General features: G+C 35.7%; 1 protein-coding gene across 2 annotated transcripts in view; it reads right to left on the reverse strand.

Moving 5' to 3' along the window:
* KCNA4 (potassium voltage-gated channel subfamily A member 4) overlaps positions 1-23,919 on the reverse strand; it is a 31,758-nt gene continuing 7,839 nt past the window's right edge. For both annotated transcript variants that reach the window (XM_020885981.2, XM_070472980.1), the window contains one exon: positions 1-23,919. This exon is cut by the window's right edge and continues 4,130 nt beyond it. The gene's annotated coding sequence lies outside the window, so the exon portion shown is untranslated.

Here is a 23,919-nt window from a genome sequence, read left to right on the forward strand (position 1 = left end):
AACAGATAAAGTTATTTTATTTACATAACATATAATTCTAAAAAGTGTAAAAGCATCAGACCAGACAGCGGGCCATTGCAGGAAAATATATTAATCCTGAATGATATACGAGCACAGTCAGAAATCAGAGAAAACCCGAGCACCGGATAATGCACAGAGAGCAAGCTAGTAGAAGATCAACCAGGAGATAAAAGCACAAATCACAGGGCCTGTATCTTGACATGTCTAAATTTTCTTCCCTTTTTAAGGGCTAGCTAAGATGTCATGAAAATACTCCAAGAAGTCTTCTCTCATCCCTATAACAAATTTCATGTCTGACCTCCAACAGCTCCTTATCTGGCTGGACCTCTCTCGTGCCACTTCTCACTTCTGCTTTATATTACAGTTATTTATAGATAGCTTATCTTTCCTACTAGGCTGTGAGCTCTTTGAAGATGGAAACTAACATTTGGTAAATCACTTGCTCTGCCCAAGGTACTGTATTTTGGTGTTTTCACATGCATTACCACAATTTAATCCTTGCAAACCCCCCTGGGAGATAGGTCTCATTTTCACACTTCTGGAAGTTCAAAGAAGCCTTTGCTCACAGTCTGACTTTTACTAAGGGCTGTGGTGGATCAGTGGTAAAGAATCTGCCGGCCAAGCAAGAGATGTGGGTTCGATCTCTGGGTTGGGAAGCTCCCCCAGAGCAGGAAATGGTAACCTACTCCAGAATTCTTGCCTGGGAAATCCCCTGGACAGAGAAGCCTGGTGGGCTACAGATCATGAGGTCGCAAGAGTCAGACACGACTTAGTGTCTAAACAATAGATAGAAAATAGGAACTTAGTTTGAATCTGAAGTTGATGGCTATCCCATTATAAAGAATTATGTCTAATTCATCTTGATATCCCCTGCGTGGTTATCTGAACATAGGAGATGCTCAATACACCCTTGCTTATTTGGTTAGGTAATGTCTACTGAATACAAATGACAAGATCAATTGTCTATCTTTCAGGTCATCTTCTAAAATCCTGCCCAGAAAATAAAATAGCATCAAAATGACTAAATGTATCCTCTGTAGACTGTAAAAATTCAAACTTCAAAAAGAGTAAAAAAGAAAGATGAAATAGAGGCAGTGAGCCAGTTTCTAATTTATCCTTGGGTGAGCTCCATAAAAACCATATATGTTGTACATAAGAACACACTGTTCTGATTGACTATAGCATCCTGACACACTACACAGATGAAACATAGGAAATTAAATGGTACTGGGAGTTTTCTCAACAGTCCATTAAATAGTCTATCAAAACAAGCAATAGCACTGCTCTAATCAGCCCCACTTTTCATAAAAATCAATTATTTACCTTTTTTTATATGGAAGCCTCCTAATTGAGGCCTGAATGGGGAGAATCATTCACAAAGATCATATTTTTCCCCTCTAAAGAGGAAGAAGTCTGAGTTTCACAGTTTCAGCTTGGGCCACAGTTATAAATTTTATAAGCTTCTTGGGAATGCCTTAAGTATTTTTCCCTTTAAGCAACAAGTCACTACACTCATTTTGAAATAGCCAGCTCTTTTGTTAAGTCCTAGAGGATAAACTGCCTTCAGATTTGAAAGTGGCTTCAAATTCAGTCTAAAATTATTTGGAATTTTATAACATGGCTTCTTATTTTTTAAAAAGTTAGTAATTGGACAATGGGCACAGTGCTAAGAAATGCTGCATACAAACTGGAAAAGTCATCTGATTAGAGATATAAGACCTAGGTTTAGCCCCAGGTAGTATAATCCTTATCTACTAAGTTTTAGTTGCTGCTGCTGCTAAGTTGCCTCAGTCGTGTCCGACTCTGTGTGACCCCATAGACGGCAGCCCACCAGGCTTCCCTGTCCCTGGGATTCTTCAGGCAAGAACACTAGAGTGGGTTGCCATTTCATTCTCCAGTGCATGAAAGGAAAAATGAACGTGAAGCCGCTTTGTCGTGTCCGACTCTTAGCAACCCCATGGACTGCAGCCTACCAGGCTCCTCCGTCCATGGGATTTTACAGGCGAGAGTACTGGAGTGGGGTGCCATAGCCTTCTCCAAAGTTTTAGTTACCTCATCTCTAAAATGACTGATCTAATGTAACTTTTAGATCTAAAGTCCTGTGATTCTACTCAACAAGTAATGATCATGGTTTCATCAGAACTTCCATCAGGCAAAATTAGTGTGAAGTGTTAGTCGCTCAGTCATGTCTGATTCTTTGCAACTCCATGGACTGTAGCCCACCAGGCTCCTCTGTCCATGGAATTTTCCAGGCAATACTGGAGTGGGTTGCCATTCCATTCTCCAGGGGATCTTCCCGACCCATGGACTGAACTTGGGTCTCCTGCATTGCAGGCAGATTCCTTACCATCTGAGCCACCAGGGAAGACCTCTCAGGAACAATCATGAACCCCCAATATATTCACATCCTGATTCCCAGAATGTGTGAGAAACTTTGTGGATGTGATGCAGTAAAAGATTTTGAGATGGGAGATTATCCAGATGGACTCAATGCAATCACAAGGATCCATGTAAGCATGAGTTGAAAGGGTGAGAGTCAGAGAAGATGTGAAGTGGAGGCTGGAGTGATGCAACTGCTGGCTGTGAAGATGGAAGAGGGCCAGGAGCCTAGGGATGTAGGAAGCCCCTAAAGGCTGAAAGAGGCAAGCAAGTAGGTCCTCCACTGGAGCCTCTAGAAGGAATGCAACTCTGCTGATTTCTTGATTTTAGAAACTCTGATCTCCATAATTATAAGATAATAAATTTGTGTTGTTTCAAGACACAAATCTGTGGTAATAGAAAACTAACACAGGCCTGAATATGCTTCAGTACCATTTATATCAGATATACCACAAAAATATGGAAATACTATGTTATCTTTCTTACATTTGTCAATTGATATATTCAAAAATGAAAATTTTTCTATTGCTTATGATTATGAGGAATGGTATCGATACTTAAATTACTCAATCCTATAATCATGAGATGTTCATGTAAAAGAAAGTGGAGTAATGAGAATAATAATCACAACAATAAACAAATACTGAGCATTTAGTCACCTTCTGTGTATTATCTTGTGGCATGTTCTGATTTCACTGACTCTGTCTTCTGCCCTCTTACCCCTTTCACAAGACCCAAAGGTGGAAAACCATGGAGGAGGAAGGCAAGGTAAGATTAGTATTACATACTGTTCTTCAGAAAGAGGAACTGAGGCCATTTTTCTGATTTAATTCAGAGACAAATTCATGCTATGATCATGAAATATGAGGTCAGCCTTCTCATTAGACACCACGTTAGAGCAGTCAGTCACAGTCTACAATGTATCAGACAACCTCAGTTCCATTTGAGACTCAAACAGACAATACCTTGTATTAAAGCCAACACCCAGAAGCCAAGAGCAGCAACTTAAAAACAAAGGCTTAATTGATCCATTTACCTAGATATTTCCTACGAGAAGAATTGTATTACTATTACTTAATTGAAGCTTATATTATATTTTGTGCATGTGTGTGTGTGTGTGGGTGTGGGTGTGAGAAAGAAAGAGAGAAGGGAGATAAGACACAGCAATTGATTAGATGCCTTCTCATTTAATTCAATTACTTAGAAGAGCAAAAGGCCGTAAGTGAAATTCTACTGTTGCAAGAGACAGATGCTAATAGATGCTGAGAGTCAACCAAAGTTGTATCTCTAAGAGCAATATAATAATCAGCTAACAAAATATCAAGTTAGAGAGACATGAAGAAATCATGGGAAAAGATGACCCCCCCAAAAATTGTAAATGTCAATATCCAATTTTAGAATCTTCTGCAAAGAAAATATTTCCTCATATGTGAGAATATCCCTGCTTTCACTTAATTCCAATTTATCCCATCATCTCTCTAAATATGAAATATAAAATGCTTCTTTTCAATAGGACCATTATTTCAAAAATAAGCCAAAAATTTTAAAAATATTAAATCTACAAAATTTTAAAAATTATTAAATCCAAGTAAATATATGCAACAGTCTAAAATAAAAATAGCAAAGTTTCTGCTTTCCTCTGAACAGAAATGTTCCTAAAGCAGCAGACTGTGTTTAGCTGACAAAATCAGTTTTCCTCCCCCCATTAGTTTTCATAAAGATCTGGTATAAAAGAAATGCCAAGTCAACAAAGTCAATGAAGAATTTAAGATTTCCACAGCACTGAATATATACTCCCATTTACATGTCACAGTGACCAACATGATTTGTTCCCAAATCTGTCTCTCTCACAAGACTGTAAGCTCAAGGGTAAGAATAAATATCTTACTGATCTCTGTGCATCTCCAGAACATCAAATATTTGTTGGCTAATAATGAGCACCTATAGGTACTCACTAAGAGTTTTTTTAATGATAAATTAATGAATTAATGACAAAGAGTTTGATCTGAATATATATTGAATTCAAGTGTATGCCTCATTGAAACTTAAGCCACAGTCTATTAATAATAGAGACTTGCAGAAGATGATGAGAAAAACAAAGATTTAAATGGATGTCAGATGTGACCTTTTGAAGAAAGTCAAGTGTTGTGGTGCTACTTCTGAGTACATCTTTTTTTAACACCAAAGAAGAAGAGTATGTTTCATCCATGCCACTGACCCACCACAGGAGTCTTCATATGGTAACTGCTCACTAAATATTAGCTGACGATTGGATTAATGAACGATTATACCATACACTATGAGTAGTCTTCTTAAATTTTAAAATCAGTGACACTTGTCAAATTATAACAATTTTATAAGACCCTTAAATGTCCACATGCAAAGTCTGATGTATTTTCTCCCTGCTGTAAGAGCCATTGCTAACATGGTTGTAAATCAAATTAAAACTGGAAATTTTCTTTTATTAATGCTCATAGGCAACCCACCCTGACCTATAAGAATGTCTTTCCCATACTTCCCCCACCATTCCATTCACCCCTCCATCCACTTAACCAACTGGTTCACCACGGTTCTGATCTGCCGTTGGAATCAGAAGTGCAGCTGCCTGTTGTACAGAAGAAACTAATGCAATATCATAAAGCAATTATATTCCATTTGAACACAACACTGCAACTCAACTATACTTCAATAAAATAAATTAAAAATTTTAAAAAATAAGTACAACTGCCTAATATATCATTATGACTAAGGTAAAAAAATACATGATTATTTGAACATGAAATGTCATGAGAGTCCCAGAAGCCTTACAGTCAGTGCTGTCAAAGCAACTGAGTGGGGAAAAGAAAGTGCTTTGGGGGTATAAGAGGAAGGTGCTTCAGTGGCTTAATTAGTGGTTTAGATATAATATGTTTAGAGTTGTGTGAGTGTATATATATATTCAAGTATATACATATATATGATTGCATTTTATATACATATACATGATTGCATTTTATATACATAATCTTTACACTGATGAAGCGGTCATGTACTTTGGCAAAACATTTCAAGGAAATGAATTTGGCTGAAATTCTTTTAGGAAAGCAAACTGAATGATGCTACAAAGATCTTAAGGCAGTTTCTAAAACAGAAATCCCACTGCGACCAGTTCTAGGAGGTTTGCCAGGGTATAAGATACAGAGCTCACTCTGGCAACATCTTTGAGAATTCTGAGTTAGGAAAGCAAAATTTCATAGGCAAGATGGTCAAAACAAAGCAGAGTTTCTCTTGTGGGGCTCAGTCCTTCCTTGGAGAATCTGTGGCTAAAGGGGAAAAGGAAGAAAAAGAGAGAACTATAAATGCAGATGGAAAATACAGAAGAAAGAGAACTGGAGAGAGAGAGAATAGGAATTAAAATGTGAATTTAAAAATTTAAATTCTTAGTGGAGAGGCTACAGTTCCCTCTATGAGTGTAATTTCCTGAAGAAGTCTGTTACTTTAAAAAAAAAAAAACTTATGGAAAGCTCAGAGTTTGTATTTGTATTTCAAGTGGGGAATATAGAAAACACTACATTTCATTTATCAACTTTTATAACTGAAATCACTCTAATTGTCATATACTGTTTCTCTGAAGCAAGGAAGGGCTCTGTCAGCAGACTACTGTCTACTTACATGTCAGCATATTATTTCCAGGGAAACTCTCACCATTGCTGCCAACAAAGTGACAGAGATAAAAGTGACCTCTGGAAAAAATGACTATACCTTCTTGATTAGAAGCAACTTCATTCAGGAAAGAAATCATTAAGAACTAATTTTTTAAAAATATTAAGCAATTCCACTTACATATCCTATATAAACTTTTAATCATAGATTGGTTTCTTATAGTGTATAAAATATATATCCAATTAGTAGAGTAAATAACAAAGGATGAATAAATTTAGGTTTAAGGACATGAAACTACTAGCAGATGACACTAAGAACAAGACTTGGTGGGAAAAAGTCAACAAAACACAGTTTAAAAAACCTAAACATCCTTCAAGAGGTGAATGGATTAAACAAAATGTGGTACGTCCATACAATGAAATTGTACTCAGCAATAAAAAGAAACCAACTGCTGACTAATACATGCAACAACACGGATGAATCAAAAACATGAGGCTAAGTAAAAGTAGCCAAAAACAAGAGTCTGTAGTGTATGATTCCATTTATACAAAATTCTAGAAATTGCAAAACTAATCTATGACAAAATGCATATTTCCTTGGTGCTGGAGTCAAGGATCAGATGTCTGCATCTTGATGGTAGTGGTGGATTCACTGGTATATACATTTGTCAAAATTCATTGACAAATTCTTTTAAGTAGGCACTATTTATTTTACAAAAGCTATATATACCTCAATAGAGATTATTTTTTAAAAATAATAGAAAAAATAAGTATGGGTTTAATTTTGCCATATTTTCCAAGATAAGTTAGCAAGCATTTGACATTTGCCATAACAGAATTAATGAGTTGGATTTTCATGGTGGGGCCTATTTCCTGAGTGCTTCACTTATTGATTGGTTCAGCCGTTTCACAACTATTGGATAAGTGAGAGGATCAAAATTCAATGGTTTCCTCCATCAGAAGGGAAAAGACTGAGGCATGGACATGAACTGGACAGTCAGCATTGATGACTGCACTGCAGCAATATGTAGTCCAATAAAACAGCTTCTTACTCCACTCTCACTTTTGGATTGTGACTTTTCACATTTTACAGTGATATTAAAAGATGTCTGAAAGTACCAGCAGCATGTTAAAGGATACAGAAGTCTAAGTCTGTCCAGCCATTTTTGACAAATATGCCAAACTGAAAGTTCTCCCAGATCTTTCAATCCTGGTCCCTGTCACCTGTGGATCCTGAATATTTTTTCTTTGACTTTGAAATATTAGCCATCATATCACTGGGCAGAGAGAACACACAAAAAATGACCTATAAAAACAGTATGTGTTCCTTTTATGAAAAGCAAGATAAATGTTATAAAATGAAACAACAAAAATTTAGGAAATAACTTTGGACTACTACTATCTTCTTTCATTAAATATACACTTATAATTTTTGTGATCTTCCCCATGCTGTAGTCCATGGGGTCACAAAGAGAGGACACCACTGAGCAACTGAACTGAACTGATTATTATATGACTATGGGTAGTGATGAGAACTTTTCCAAATACATGGATTTATCTGTTCCACCAACAGTACTTTCCAAAGTCTCTGTAACATTATATGATTTGCTGATAGAAAGACTATCAAACACATTTAGAAAAGCATCTTAACACCATACGGAGGGGGAAAAATTATAGTCATTCTTAAGTCATTTTCTCACAGGTACATTAGAAAAAATATTAGCTTCCTTGTTCTGTGACTGCTAGACATCTACTATAACGTGGCAAGAAAAGTACCAAGTTTAACATAACTATTACTGGTATCAGTAAATAGCCAGAAACAATACTCTGAAATCACTTGAAAACTTATTGCAAGATTAATACTTCACTCAACAAATATCAAATTGAACACATTTTAATACCAGATGTTTCATTGGCAGCCGACAGAATTGAAATTCATGTCTGCTACATGTAGAACAGATCCAAAGTTGGACACTCCTTATCAGATTTCACAAGAAATAAACTTTACATTCACAGTAGAAACCAGTGTTCTTGGCTCAAAATTCAAGGCACAAATAAGTAGCTCAAGCTAATGCAAAAATTAATTTTTTAAATAATTCTTTTAAACAACTGCTAAAAAGCACTGAGCCACAAGTAAACATAATAAAATGATAATTACACTTATCATGAAATTCTTGTCTATGTCTAATCAGTGGAGTCTAATGTTATGTATAGGCTACTAGACTGGGAAAGAATACCAAAAGAAGCAATCAATTCTTTCTCTCTTGAAGCTTATAATTTTCTCAGAAAGAAATTTTTTTAAAAAGTAAGAGATAAAAAATAACTTTAAAGCACTTGTTATAAACTACTTCCTTCACATACACATATGATCCAGAGTCCATAAATGTCCCAAAGTACACTAGGCAGAAGAGAGTTATAAAAGTGAGCTAAATTAAAATATTCTTTTTCTCACGCATTCTCTCTATAGACAGGGACAGCTCTTTGTTCTGGGATAAATTTTTGTTGTTGCTGTTTCTTTTGGGGGGGTGCGGGTGCCTGTCCCACAAAGCTTGCAGGATCTTAGTTCCCCAACCAGGGATTGAACCGGCACCCCAGAGAAAAAGCACGGAATCCTAACAACTGGACCACCAGGGAATTCCCATGTGGGACAGATTCTCTATCAGAAGAAATTTTGTCATGTTGTCATCAACTGAAAAATGGCCACAAATATTTTATAACTTCTCTAATCACAAAGAGAGCTCTGTTTCTCCACTCCCTTGAATCTGGGCTTGGCCATGTATCTTGTTTGGCTAATGGGATTTTGGTAAAGAAGATGTAAGCAGAGGTTTGAGAAGTGCTTACCTCATGTTTGCCCTCTTTTGCTGCTTTTGGAACCCAGCTGCCATGTGAAGAAGCACAGACTGTCCTACATGGATTGATCACCCCCATTAATTTAAAATATGTGTTTGAGATCATCTGGGATCAATCAGCCAGAAGCAGTCCACTCAGCTAACTACTCATATGTGGGATCTCTGGTAAGACCAAAATAAAAACCAACCAGCAGAACCTAATCCAAGTTGTCACCCTACAAAATCATGCCTAATAACTGTCTGTTGTTTTAAGCCACTAGGTTTTGGCCAGATACACAGAAAATGCTAATTGATCTACATACTAACATGGAAACCAAGGTATAATTAAAACCTCTGATCACAAGACAAATTCAAACTGGTATTTGTCCATCTTTTCTATGAGTCTGGTTTCCTCAGACCCTGGTGCAAATGGATAGACTAAGGCATAGGAGAAGTAGATCTACAATACCTGAAGCTAAAGTTGGTGTCAGAACTAGAAACAAAATCTAGAAATGCTAGAACTATAGGATCACCTGAAGACTGGTCTCATATCAGGAATAATATTTAAAATATACTTACAACTGTTAAAGCATGAACAATGAAGATAAATCACAGCCCTAGCAGTGGGGCTGAGTTTTAGAGGGCCCCTGACATGCCAGGAGTTTAATTCATGGATCTTGAAGAGATTTAAAGGGAGGAGCCAAGACTTTGGGGCACTTGGTAAGCTCCAGAGAGTCTGCTGGGTTCCAATCAGTACAAACAACATTTCAGCATTTAAACAATTGGTACAACCACACCAGTGCACAGAAATTATCCCTAAACACAACTAGTAAATGTTCAAAAACATAAGCATTATTCATAATCTCACTGTTTCACTTAGTGAATTAAAATGTTCTAATTTCTTTGTTTACTTGTTTGTTCTAGAAACTGAGATTTGGTTCCTGGCTTTACTGCCTTTTTATTGGAACAACTGACCCTTAAACTCCATAGTTATGGTTTAAGATACCAAGACTTCTCTCTCCGAAAAGAAAGGTACAATAGAAGAAATGTAGTAAGCAAGCTGTCCACAGGATACTACAAGTTGTTGAAAACTTAAAAAAAAAAAAAAAAAACTCTAAAGCAAGAGGGGGCCCCAGGAATAAGTGGAAACAGCTCAATTCTCCAAAACCAGTATTTTCAAAGATAAGCAGATAATAAGAAACAAGCGTTATGAGCTCAGAGTTTAAAATCAGCAGTGTTTCAAAATTTTCATAAATTCATTTAGGAGTCCTGGAAAAAGTAGCTAAAAATGTGCTTTTAACTGCCAAGGAAAAGAAGAAAAAACATTATCCATTCCTCTTCCCCACCCCTAGTTTTTTTCATTAAAATACTGAGTCCAAGAAGTTCAGCAAACAGAGATTATTCCTCAAGAGCAGGAATTAATATTCCCAGGAATAACCTGTATTATTTCCAGAGACAAGTACCATAAGAATATAACATTTAATCTCTGTAAAATTCAATAGTCTACATAGCTCAATTCTCTTACAGAGGCAGACTGCTTGGCTTGAATCTCAACAGTTTTCAAACTGTTTTCATCTCAAAAGCTAGATATTCAATGGAGAAAGAGAGAAGAAAAGGAATTGAATGAGAAGAAGAAAAAAGAGAAGAGAAAGAGGAGAAATGAAGCTGAAGATAAAACCCATCCCCTGTTATTAAATATCCCACGATGACATTACCATGAAATCATTCACAAGCCACAGAGACCAGGAGTTCAGGAGAGTATGTTGTTTTTAGGACAGATGAAAGGCTTGAGTGATGGTAGGGTTAAGAGAGATTAGAAAACTGAAGGCAAGCCCTTCAGGTAATAAACAGAGAGAAAGAGATATAGTTGGGCCTCCATATCCATGGGTTCCACATCCTTGGATTCAACCAACCATGGGTCAAAAATATTTGGGGAAAAAAAAAAATTCTAGGAAGATTCCAAAAAAGCAAAACTTGAATTTGCCACATGCTGGCAACTATTAACATGGCACTTATATTGTATGTACAACTCTGTCCACAACATTTACATTGTATTAGGTATTATAAGTAATCAAGGAATGATTTAAAGTATGTAAGAGGGCATGTGTAGATTACATGCAAATACTACACCATTTTATATAAGAGACCTAAGAATTCTTGGGTTTGGTGTCTGATATGAGTCCTGGAACCAATCTCTCGTGGATACAAGGGGGTAAATATATAATTATCTTGATCACCAAAAACCAAATGAAAAGGTACAGGAGTCTAATGTGCACCACTTTGTCATGAGCTGCTCAAGCAATATTTATTATCTAAAACAATTTGATATGAATAGGCAAAGCTAAGGTCAGTATATAGCCATTACATTATTGGTAATAGTTAAATGATTAATGTTTGCTAAACTGCAAAGAACAGCAAATAAATTATTTTCAAAATTTCTTACCCCACTAGATTCATTATTAACATATTATATTGGAAAAGACTGCAATAGAATTTAAAATTAAAATGTCTTTATTTAAAAACTACTACTATTGTGAAGCTAGTTTTAAAAAATAGCAACATTTTTTAAAAAATATTATATCCATGAAGATATTAGTTTTATTTAAAATGAAATAAATAAAGCAATCTAAAAAATAGCCATCATACTGAAATGAACAAGAAAACTATGCACAATGATTTGACAGATTATGGTGCAGACACAAAATCATGCAAAATATAAAAGAATAATAAAAAACTATGTAGTGACACTAAGGAAAAGGTAATGATATTATGATCAGGAAAAAACACAACTCATATTATAATTATATTATAATTATAATGAGGTAGGATAACAATGCATAGGAAAAAAGGAGTTAGAGTTAGAATAACAAAATACCCCCCTCGCCTTTTCTCTATTCTATATACTGAAACTATAACAGGGTTATATTATTTTAGTTTAAAAAAATATTTTAAATAACTCCCTAGGCCTTAACTATGTAACTACTATTCTTTTTGTTATTGATCATATGCCCTCATGGTTACATGTGATCACCATATTATACTCTGAAATATAGGCATGAAATAAACAAACTTCAATAGTACTTTTAAAAAATACATGAAAGCATCTGCATAGTCTCTACAAAAGCAATGAATAAATACTTTGGCCAACCTTGTCAACATAAAGGCACAATTCAAATGATTCCAGAACCTCTTACAATTTGCTGGACTGCATGGGGCACACCACACCCCCTTGAGTTTCCCATGTCGTTAAGTAGTAGCACAAGCCAGGCTTAAGTATGAAGTTTATCTTCCACTAGTATGAACACAAATGATGACTCTTTTCTCAGCTGCGTATGACTTTCTTTTAAACCACTTCACACGGATAAGAAGCAGACAGCAACCACTTTATCCAATCAAGGAAAAACATATGTAAGTTTTGATTTGGAAATGAACAGACAACCTAAGTGGCCAAAACTATGAAAAACACACAACTACTTCTCCCACACTCTATTGCCACATGATCTCCATTTCACCGACAGAGTCAATACATTCCCCTAAAAAAATAAAGATTTTCTTAAATAAAAATCAAACACTCTTCTCTGAGAACCTAAGGAAGAAATGAAATATAAGCTTTCAGCACAAATATGTTTACAGTACTAATAGTGATGTGGACAGTGGCAAACTCTATGACCAGGTCTGTGCATCTGCTAAATGGTAGTTGGCTGCAATGCACACAGCCTAAATTTACTGCCTAGGCTTCCCTGGAAATTATTAATTACAACTTCCCCTGGAAATTATTAAAATATGATGATATTAACATGCAAATGATACATATTATAAGATAATCAGTTTGTGTTATAGCCACAAGCATAAACACCACAAAAAGCAAATTCTGCTTACTCTGATTAATCTTACTTGAACTTCTTGCTCTTGTTATCTGCCAGTTAGAAAACTAAGCATCTCCTATAATTAGAATTTGTTTTCAGAGGTAAGAATGGAACTAAAATTAAAATGTTATTTCATTTAATAGGAAAACTATCTATACCTCACCCCCAATTTTTCACTTGACCATCCACTGATTTAAAACATTGGAGCTATGGTAACAGTCAACTTGGTAAGAATATAAGCTTCTTCTTTTTTTTTTCTAAGCAAAACTGAATCACTTAAGTTGTACTTTCCATTAAATGACCTTAGAGCTGCCTATAATACTGTCCTTGAATATCTACCGTGGAACCATCTTTCTGGTGAGAGTTTTATTACAAGATGCTTTTAAAACTACTCTATGGGGGCCAAGAGGTTTATTTCTCCTATGGCAAATAGTCAGGTTTTGATAAAGAGCATGAGCAGATTGCAATAAATACTTCGTTAAATAATGTGAGTCTCAAATTTTTTAAAAGCAGAAAAACACAATTACTGAGAAATGGCTCTACATGAGCAGTGAAAAAAGAAATGCTTGTTTAATGTACTAATTCTCTAGGGGTCAATCTGTACAAATTATTAGTCCCTTTTATTTTTAAGGTAAAGTTTTATTCTAATAGAAACAAATAATTAATGATCATTTAATGTCACAGAAACCAGCCAGTTGATACCTGAAAAAATGAAACCAAATTTAAGATAAAGATCTAAAATGAAAGTTAAAATTAGAGTCATATATTTATATTTAAGTGTGTACATAAAGCAACTTTTCTTCTGCAAACATATAGCTCTTCCAGGGAAATAGGCTTTTAAATTGTCAAACTCTATTCTGAGAACATTCACACACACCCATTAAGACTATTTAGTGTGTTTTTTCAAAGGCCCTAAATATAGGTAATGTTATATAATATGAATTTATTTTAAAATTTCAGAAATACAATCTACTTAATGTAATATCACATTTCTAAATTATATTCTCTAGTTAGGTATAGATAAATCTGATATATTTTCAGTGCAATTGGCTTCTGTTTAAGGACTTCTGAATGAAACAGACAAAACATTTTGCTGTTACCTTCAGTCTCTTTCAGAAATTATAAATAAATATATGTATTTTCATTTCCAATACCTAATGTGATAAAAAAAAATTGTAAGAGTCCTCTCCTTCTTCACAGTAAATAATTAGCAACTCAGCTATTTGGCTAAAAATCGTCAAATATTAGCTATGTTTTTGCTAATTTAGGCTAAACTATACCTTTTAAAAGTTTGCAGATACTTTCAGGAAAAATTGTGAAGGGAGTACTTGAAAACTCCCCAAATTTAAAAAGAATCTAGGATGCATTTCATACTAATGACTTTTAAGAGGCAGAATTGAATCAGTGACTTCACAATGCCAGACATCAACTTGGCTTTTTTTTTCTTCCTTTCACTGACCTGACCAGTTGTTTTGGCTTCAAATCAGAAGCAGCTTCAATTAAAGATAATGGTTGTTTGACTTGAATGAAAACTAAAATCCAGGGTCTCTAACGTATGTTCTGAAACACTCAGAAAATAAAAAATGATGCTCCTGAAGATAAATCTCATAGAAGTTTGAGTTGTTCTGAAGAAGTTAAAGCTAGATATAGAAAGCTAAACATGTTACTACAACTGGATTTCAAATGTGACAGCCTTAATTCCAAGAGAAAGAAATCAAGACAGCATCTTGAAAGCAAATAGACATTTGAGCAAACACTTACGTGATCTAAGCAATGCAGACAGAAGGCATCTCAGAAAAATTCCGAACAGCGGCCTCAACTGCCCTGACTTAGATATGTAATTGACGCAGTCTCATCTGGCTTGTCTAGGTAGCTAGTCCACAAGAAGCACAATCTTTTTTATATTTATTCAAAGAACTCAGGTCTTTACTCAAGTCAAAATTTGAAAATGCACCATCAGTGACACTCATATTATTTCCAAGGAAAAAAGAAGATACAGATGTGCTTAACAACTGGTTTTTTTTTGTGCAACAAAAGAACCATGGTCCTAGAAAAAAATCTACTTTGGAATTTAAAAAATACAATTTTTTTTACTGTTTCATAGATGTTTATTATTTCGTCAAATCTTTGTCTTTCTCCTCCTGAGTTATAATAATCACATGTTATCAAATAAAAGAAATATAAATTCTGGGAATTAAAATAAGTAAATACTCTTTGTAGAGGTGATTACAGTTTGAAAGCACTGAAAATTGTTATTATATGAGCAAGAATCCTGAAAAATTGGCAAGTTGAATCTGGTCCCATTTACTATGCAGTTTAAACAGAAGCTATTACAGAAATGGAAGCACTTTACAGACACTAGATATAATTTATAAAAAGTATTAATAAAGTATGATACCCTGGCAATTTATTCTCTAAAGAGAAACCAGACCCAGTCACACATATAGATTCTAGTGGGAAGACAGGGGGTAATAGTAATAATAAGCAAGAATCCTGTTATTTAGAAGAATAAATCTTTCCATAATTCAAAAATCTTTCTACGTAGACTGTGATTCTCTGAAGTGTTAGTCCATTTAGAGACTGGAATGCAAGCACAGCCCAGTCACTTAATGCGAGCTTAACAAACCTCTTTTGAAAAAAATAATTGGTGAAAGAAAAGAAGTTATTCTAATTTTAGCCCTGGATGAGGAACCAACAAACAGCGCCTGAATTAAATGTGTCCCTTTCACAATTCGAAACAGTTTTATAAACCTGCAAATGTTCATAATAAAACATTGTGTTGTCTTCGAATTTCAACCCCTCTAGTCAGGGCTGAAGTTAGTCACAAAGGGACCAACCTAAAAATAGACCCTGGTGAGTGAGAGGACTGCAGCCTGCCTGCTCTGTCAGCTCCCCTTGCCAACAGTGAATGGAAAACTCAGGTGATGTCTCCTCAGGTGTAGACATTTCCCCTTAAGCAAGTAAAATGTAATAGCCAAAGCAGAACTTCAGTAGCCTGAGGACTATCCCGAGAGCCATTTAAAAAGTTGGTACATCAGTTGCTTTGTCCAGGAATGGAAATGAGTGCATTGCCTCTAACAACATGCTTTTAAAGTAAACAACAGTCAAAACTGTTTGCCCTTAATTTTCTTCATTATGTTCCTAATAACAACAGTGGCATCAAAGCAAGATTTTTGCTATTATACTCCCAGCTCATTCCACACTGGGGCTGTTTCTACACAGTAATAAAGCATCTGGGTGAAAAAAACAGAAAAATACACAACTAATCATCCAGCTGTTTCTAAAATCCCAGCTGTTCAGTAATAGGCAGAAAATAACCTACCATAATAACCAAACCTAATAGTCTCACATTGCAGGTGATCATAGAGGCTTTCTGGGTATGCACTGGCATGACCTGATTTATAAAATGGGAAGACAGCTACCTGGATCACACACAAAAAAAGCTTTCCCTGAGAAATCTGTGAACCTGGGATGGCAGAAGCACTCCCAATTTGGGCTTTTGTTGAAACAAAAGTGAGTGGGGGTGGCAAGCATTTTACATGTCGATCTCTGCTGTTCAAAAGCAACAGGCCTAATAACTGAGGGGGAAAACTCAAAGAGGAAAATAAAAAGGAAAGCTTTGAACACTTTATCCGGAACCAGTTTATACTTGGTTGGAACTTATATTAGAATCATCTATTTCCTTTTCAAATTCTTTAGGAATGCGGTAACATTTTTGAAAGTTGAATGACTTTCTAATCTCTCTTGCAAAGCTTATAATGTAACTACAGCTTTTCATAACAGAAACAAACAAAAAAAAGTGTTTCCAGCATGTTATTTTCAGCTTATTTTAGCAATGACAGCAGGATTTATCCCATGCTAGACTGATCTCCAACAGTGATACCATGGACAAACAAAAAAGAAACGGTAATTCTAAGCAAGCTTTCCCCTCCAAAGAGTCAATTTAGTCCCTTGAGTGCGTAAATATACTCTGGTGACACAAGACGATTCTCACCTTAAAATACTGTACATTACTTCATCTTCATCTGTCTAATCTAACCCTTTCTCCACTGTTTGTCACACTGCCTTGTAGCTTGTGAAGTATGTGAATTCTAGTAGTGAAATAACACCTCTTCTCTGAGGATGAGCAGCAGCTAAATCAGCAAGGAGCATATGACAGCAGCAAGGAGTTCTAATTTTGTTGCTGCACAGATTTTATGATTTTTTTTTCCATTCCTCTAAGAATTGCACACCGGCAATATCCAACATAAACACATCATTCAGCTCTGTATTAGTGACATTCACTCCCAGGGCTTCAATTGGTTGCTTAATTCTGTACTGGTTTTAATACCCTACCACAATAACATTCTGTATTAGGATGAGGGAGTGAGATGAGAGGAGGGAATTATTCCCTGTGAAATATAGTAATTGCCCAAGTGGTAATCGTCTGAGGACGTGAAAGAATCCCTTGCTCTGAAGGGAAAGGTGAGTTTAATCTTTAATAAGACAGATAGCTTTAATTCTCAGCAACAGATTTATGGTTTTGAATGTGAGTGCTCTCAAAGACTAGGAGCAAAGGGAATTAGGGTATTGCAACCTACACAAACACATGCCTACTAAGTCTGGTACAAATACCAAGTGATAAATTCACTTTTCTGTATGTCTTGGGTTAACACATAATAGTAGGCAGCACTATGAAACAAAGTAATGTTTAGACTGACCTAGCTATTTTTGCCATCCAATTAATGACTTCATTTAGGCCTAACTCTTTGTCCCTTGCCCCCCTCCCTCTCACTCCCTTAACCCCCACTTCATTCCCATCTTTCTTTTATCCTGCTGCTACTGCAAGAAAAAAAAAAAAAAAGCAGTTTACTAGCTTCTCATTGGCTGCGTCAGATCTGGAAGAAACAGGTCAAGAACTCTGAGATTTCTAAATTCAGAAGGAAAATTTATTCCTAGCACTCCTTCTCTGTCATCTAGATGGTATTATGTTATATATACACTTCCCTGTGTCATGTTTCAAATATACTGAAATCAGTTTCTAGATCACTTAATAGCCAAAGCTGCAAAACAGATCATCAAACATTCTTGTCATTCTCTAGTCACTCGTAACCATTTCACCTGGTCTGCTGGAAGATAAACATTTATATCCACCAATTTAAATATAATCATAAATTTAAATAAAATGTGGAAAAGACACAATAAAGGGAAGAAAAACATTATCCTCTCACAAAATCTGAATAAATGAATCATTATTGATAGGATAATTCTCCCTCCAAATAAATGGCTCTAAATAGATACTGCAATCTCCGAATCTCAAATTAATTTCTAAAAGTATTTAATCAGAGATACTTTTGAAGCTAATAAAAATAATGTAGAACTCACAGTCTCTATTTTCTTATCAAAAGTCCTGTTAATATTAGGTAAACTATCCAAAAACTAAAATCTATCTTCCAGTAGTAATGCCAATATAAGACACTGACAAGAAATTGCAAAAAAAAAAAAAACAAAAAACACATAAATATAAAATCTTACTACATCCCTAGAGATTCCATCACCTCTCAATAGATTTCAGTCCAGGGGGAGCTTCATTAATTACTTCCTACCATGTCTGATAGCAAATGAAAGCCTCATCTGATTCATGATCCCTACCAATTGAAGGAGAAAAAAAGACTCACTCAGGTGCCATCAACACCGTTAGTGCCCTCCAGGGAGGAGAATCACCAGTCTATTCAGGTATGAGCGAATTAAGTTTATAAACAGAATAGCATGCATCGTCCATGTTAACAAATGTGGCCTCTATCACTGGGAGAGTTCAGAGAATATAGGTCTGGTCTCCGAAAGATACAGAACTTTCCACTTTCCAGTTTTATATGTGTGTGCCCTCAGAGGCTGAAAGATACTGGAACATTCACCAAAGCAAAAACAAAAAACAATAACCTGACACTTTTAATCCTATAATTGAACCTCAGAGAATTACGGACGAACAACAGGTACAACAAAAATGCAGAAAGATAATAGCTTCAAGTCAATCTATTTCTAAAGAGCACAGAGCAGATCTATGGAGCCATATAGTCCAGTTTCCATATAGTCCAGTTTATATATATCCTTTATATAATGTCCATGAAGAGTAAAATAAGCATTTTACAAAGTTCCATAAAATATAAACACCTTGCCTGACAATGAACTCCACATCTTACCCAGTGGAATGTCTCAGAGTTTAACCCTAATACTACAGTGGCTGTATGGCATAAAAATCCAACATAGAATATGAAGACTCTTCCATCCTTAAGTGTTACCATTTCCCTAACACATGATATTTACAGATTGTCATTTCACATTAAGAAGTTTCCTTTAGTGCCTCAGCTCATTCATTTGCTTGTATCTTTTGCCAGAATAAAGGCAGAAAATGAAACATATGATATATATAAACATATGAATATATTAATCTAATTATGCTAAAACTAACATAATTCTTTGGCTCAGCATTGACACAACTTTAGGTGATATCCACAGGGGCTATTTATTTAAGTACTTTGACTGATTTAAGAGGTGACTGATCAACCCCTCAATAGCAAGTAGCCTAGTGTGGGTAAAAATGCCTTCATGCTCTTTGGCTTTAAAAATATGTCTCTGGTCTACAGAATAATCAAAAACAATCCAAGTGTGTTTCCACATAATACCAAAAACTGGAAAAAGACAGCATATTTTCCATGGTTATTAATTATTCCTACAAATTACTATTAAGATTACTGTTAAACTAAGTTGTTAAAGAAGCTCCAATACTTTGGCCACCTGATGCAAACAGCTGACTCATTGGAAAAGATCCTGATGCTGAGAAAGACTGAAGGCAAAAGGAGAAGAGGGCAGCAAAGGATAAGATCGTTGGATAGTATCACCAATCCAGTGGACATGAAGTTGGGCAAACTTTGGGGGTAGTGAGGGACAGAGAAGCCTGGCAGGCTGCAGTCCATAACATCGCAAAGAGTTGGACATGACTTAGTGACTGAACAACAACAAAAGTATGTTGGGATTTCCACTGTCTTCGCAGAAAATGTTCACAATGTACATTCTTCCAGCAACTTATCTCTGCTTTATGTCACCCACCATGATAAAGGATACCCCTAAATCCTTCATATTTCATTCTAACGTATGTGACACATTGATCTGAACAAAAGACTTGGCTTCCCAGTTAGGTTTTTCTTGGCTTTCTGAATTGTGTATACTTTTTTATTCTTTGTACTGCATTGTTTTCTTTTTATGATTCTGCATTTCTAGACTGGCTGTTTAATGGGAGACAGTGGTTCTGAGTCTGAAAGCCAGCCTCAAATGAGAAACTAGCTATGGAAAATCTATACAATAGATAATTTGCAGGTCAGGAAGCAAAAGTTGAATATCTGTGGGTCAACTATCACTTAGTTCCTAGTACTCAAGATAGAAATTCTCCTTCAAAGATACCAATGATAGAAAATAGATTAAAAACTGAATCTCAGATCAGCAACACTATGACAAAGGAATATGGAACTATTCTTTCCTAGATGACAGCAAAAGTTCTTATTTAGCACATCACTTGCCTTATACATCAATTCCACATAGTAATACCAACAGGCCTGAAAGGGGATGTGCTAGGGTCTCACTTAGAGCTGCAGCTTATTCAGTATGTGCTGTTTTTCAAATCACCTAACTCATACTCTGGGATTAAGTTATTTACCCATAAATAAAGTAACCATATTTTCTGAACCTCAAATTGGGTCATATGGTCTTATATGTATTAGCATACTTTGGGAAGACACTATGAGAAATTAGGGAGGCTATGGAAACAGAAAACCAAGTCAGAAATAACACTCATATCACAGTCCTAATCTTAATTCACATTGCAAAAGTACATATTCCCATTTACTGAATAAACAGGCCTGGTCCCTTCAATCTTAAACACAAACCACTCCATCAACCTTCTTTCAAACAGATCTTTTGGATCTCCGTACTAGAAAGTAGGACTGTCTTCTAACCTGTAGTGGTGGAAACATTGGCCTGAGGAATTCTGTGTTTTGAGTCAAGCTTCTTTCCAGGCAGGAAAACCAAGAGGTACCTTTTGTTCACACCAAATGTCCCTTGCAGAATTCAAAATGGCTTTTGGGTCAGGAAGATTTCCTGGAACAGGCCCCTTTGTCACTGAATGACAACCCGTAATCATTCTAAACTGTATCAATAAAAAAAAATATAAAGAGGGATGTTACACTCTGCATCATGCGCATAAGACCATCACAGGTTCACTTACAAATGTAAACTGAACCGAGGTGTATTTACGTCCCACTTTACCAAGGAATAGCTGCAATGTTAGTGCTGAAAATGTATCACAATCTGAAAATCAACAACCCTGCCTGATTCTCTTGGGACATGGAGGTGCTAATGTTTATGATTCCGATGCAATTAAAAATAATTTTCCGCTGGTTAATGTTGACTTCCAAAAAAACGGGGAAAAAGTATATATGTATGTATTTAACTCAGTATTTTCCCTAGGTATTTCTTATTCCTATATTGAATTCTATTTCAACACATGCTTAAAGAAAAGATTTCCAGAGCTTCAGCGATCCTGTTGAAAACAAATTTGACAAGGAAAGCAGCAGCACTTGTGAAACACTACATGTGTCTAAGCATAAAATGAGATCCCCAGCACAGGTTTGCACACTGTTTACTGACAAGACTGTACTATAACAAAGCAAGAAATCAAAATGTTTACTTACCAACTTTCACCATGTGTATTCAACTGGAGACTGAGGAGTTATTTTTTAATAAGTGAACCTCTTTGCTTTAGAAGTTGCTAGAATAAATAGCTTCAACATAAAGCCAATTTATTTGGTTTAATTCACACTCTAAAGCTAAATCTGAAACTCCTGGTTCTGCATTTAACCTAACAGGGAGATTTTAAAACTGTTTTGTTCTGACTACTTCACTATAAAACCAAGGCTGGTATGAGTTGAGGGCTACACTATCATTTGATTGGGCTACATTATCATTTAATTCCTTCCAGCACCAACATTCTGTAACACTAAATTAGCTTGATATGTAGCCTAGTCAGCTGACTGTACATTTAAAAACAAAAACCTGAGAATCAGGGACTAGAAATGATGTACCTACAGTCAACAAGTTGACTCTGGACCCCTAAACCAGCTGTCACACCCCAGGAACCCACAAGCTCCTTTTTCACAGATAATCAAAGGAGTATTTAAATCCCTAGCTCTCCCATAACTGTTATACATAACTGTTTCCTTCCCAAGGATTTGCAAAAGAGAACAATGCATCTACCCTTGAAAAGACTCTGATTAGGATAACCCTCAAACATTGTACTTTTGGTAACATTTATTATCATCTAAAAAGCAACAAAAGAATCTCAGATCCCAAGAATTCAAATCTCTAAATGGGGTCATCTTTCTTTTATGTTACAATCAAATATGTATGGTGGCCTTGAAGAAAATATCGTTTGCTAAATCAGTTACAAATAACCCCTAGAAGCATATTTTAGTATAGAACATTCACAAATGGTACTAAAGAACTTTGTCTAGCTGTGATTTGGAAAGAAAATACTCAGCTGCACTGAGGAATCTACCTTCACACATTCTCTATAAGGAACTGTTCCACACAGAAGTGTTCCTATACAAGTCTTGAGGGCTTAAATGCTTCCTTCCTAGTGTGGAATCAAGATCCAGACATCCAAAAATAAATGCGTCTTGCAGGGAAAAAAAGCACAAACAAACATTTAGTGATAACCTAGTAATATTTGGTTTGGAAGCGCCTGCTGTCACTTCTTGACCCTTAAGAAAACCATGTGAGACAAACAACCCCTAGGGTCCCTAAATGATTATATTACAGAATTTCCTAAATTCTGAATTCTCAGAATTACCAACTCAAGTACATATCAATACAATTTAATGTAACTTTTCAGATTTAAAAAGGAGATGCTGTAGAACCAACAAAATACATTTTCTCAACAGCCAAATCATTGCTATTGCTATTATAGCATGGTCAATAAACAACCAATGCCACAGAACATTTAAACTATTTTAAGATATAATCTGACCTAGTTGGGTACAGCAAAAGATACATGGTATCTTGTCCACAGAGCCAATTTTTTATCCCACAACAAGCCTGGGATCCTCCCCAAGAGAAGAAACTAAAGTAATCATTCAATGACAAGCTATCTTGTGTCTCCAAATCAACTGCTTGTAAGGAGCTCAAAATTACAGAAACTATCCATGATTTTTACAGTATCCTAATAAAGCATGTAACTCAAGGGTTCTAAACCTCTTTTTCTCCCAGAGGAGCATGAAGCACTGTAGATGTAACATCAGGTATTTATACGGAACTTGGCATTTCAGAGTTTTCACATGTTCTCATTTGCCTTCTGTAAAAACTCTGTGACATAACAAATGTACTGTGTGCCCTCTTTTTCAGTAAGAGGAAACTGGAGGGGCAGAGATGAACAGAGAAACCTGCCCAAGTGAACAGTGACCAGCCTGAACAGTGTTACCCTAGTCTAATGTTTGCCACGTTTTTTGCTCTAAATCCAAAATATATTAAAATGCCAGCTTGGAAGTCTTGTTACAAGACAGCATTTGCTTCTTCTGTCACTCTCTGTTGTCCACTAGAGATTTTTGGTCTGCACACTCAGTCGACCCCCAAGGTCCCCCACTGCCGCTGTTTTTCATTCTCCAAAGGGTGTTCCTAAGAGGTGTACCTCTATAGTGGTGGAGAAGGGGTGAAGAGAAGGGGATAAAACTTGAGTTTTAAATCCAACGTTGCACTTACTTTGAATTTTAAGTACCATTAAGGAGAGATAAGATTTATGTTATTAGCAAATGATGGCCTGGGGTTATGAGGCTTGAGAAAAGCTACTCTAGCTCTTTTTTTTTTTTTTTTTTTTTTAAAGTTCACAGTTGTCAGAGCTTATTATGTGCTGAGATAACTTCCATAGCATTTTTCCCCCCAGACCTCAGAACAACCATTTTATAAAGAACAGAAGTTAAAATATTGGAGAATAAGGTCTCTTATGCATTCTGAGTTTGCAAAGCTACATCTCTTGATGACTTAACAATGTTGTCACATCACTAGCTGTTACCTCACATTCTAGAACACCTTGTCGTGAGTTAAATTCAGTTATTAAGTGTCATAAATTCCTTTCATAAAAACGATAATGATGGTGATGTG

Source organism: Odocoileus virginianus, chromosome 10 (genome assembly GCF_023699985.2).
Source record: "Odocoileus virginianus isolate 20LAN1187 ecotype Illinois chromosome 10, Ovbor_1.2, whole genome shotgun sequence".
In the NCBI taxonomy this organism is placed as follows: domain Eukaryota; kingdom Metazoa; phylum Chordata; class Mammalia; order Artiodactyla; family Cervidae; genus Odocoileus; species Odocoileus virginianus.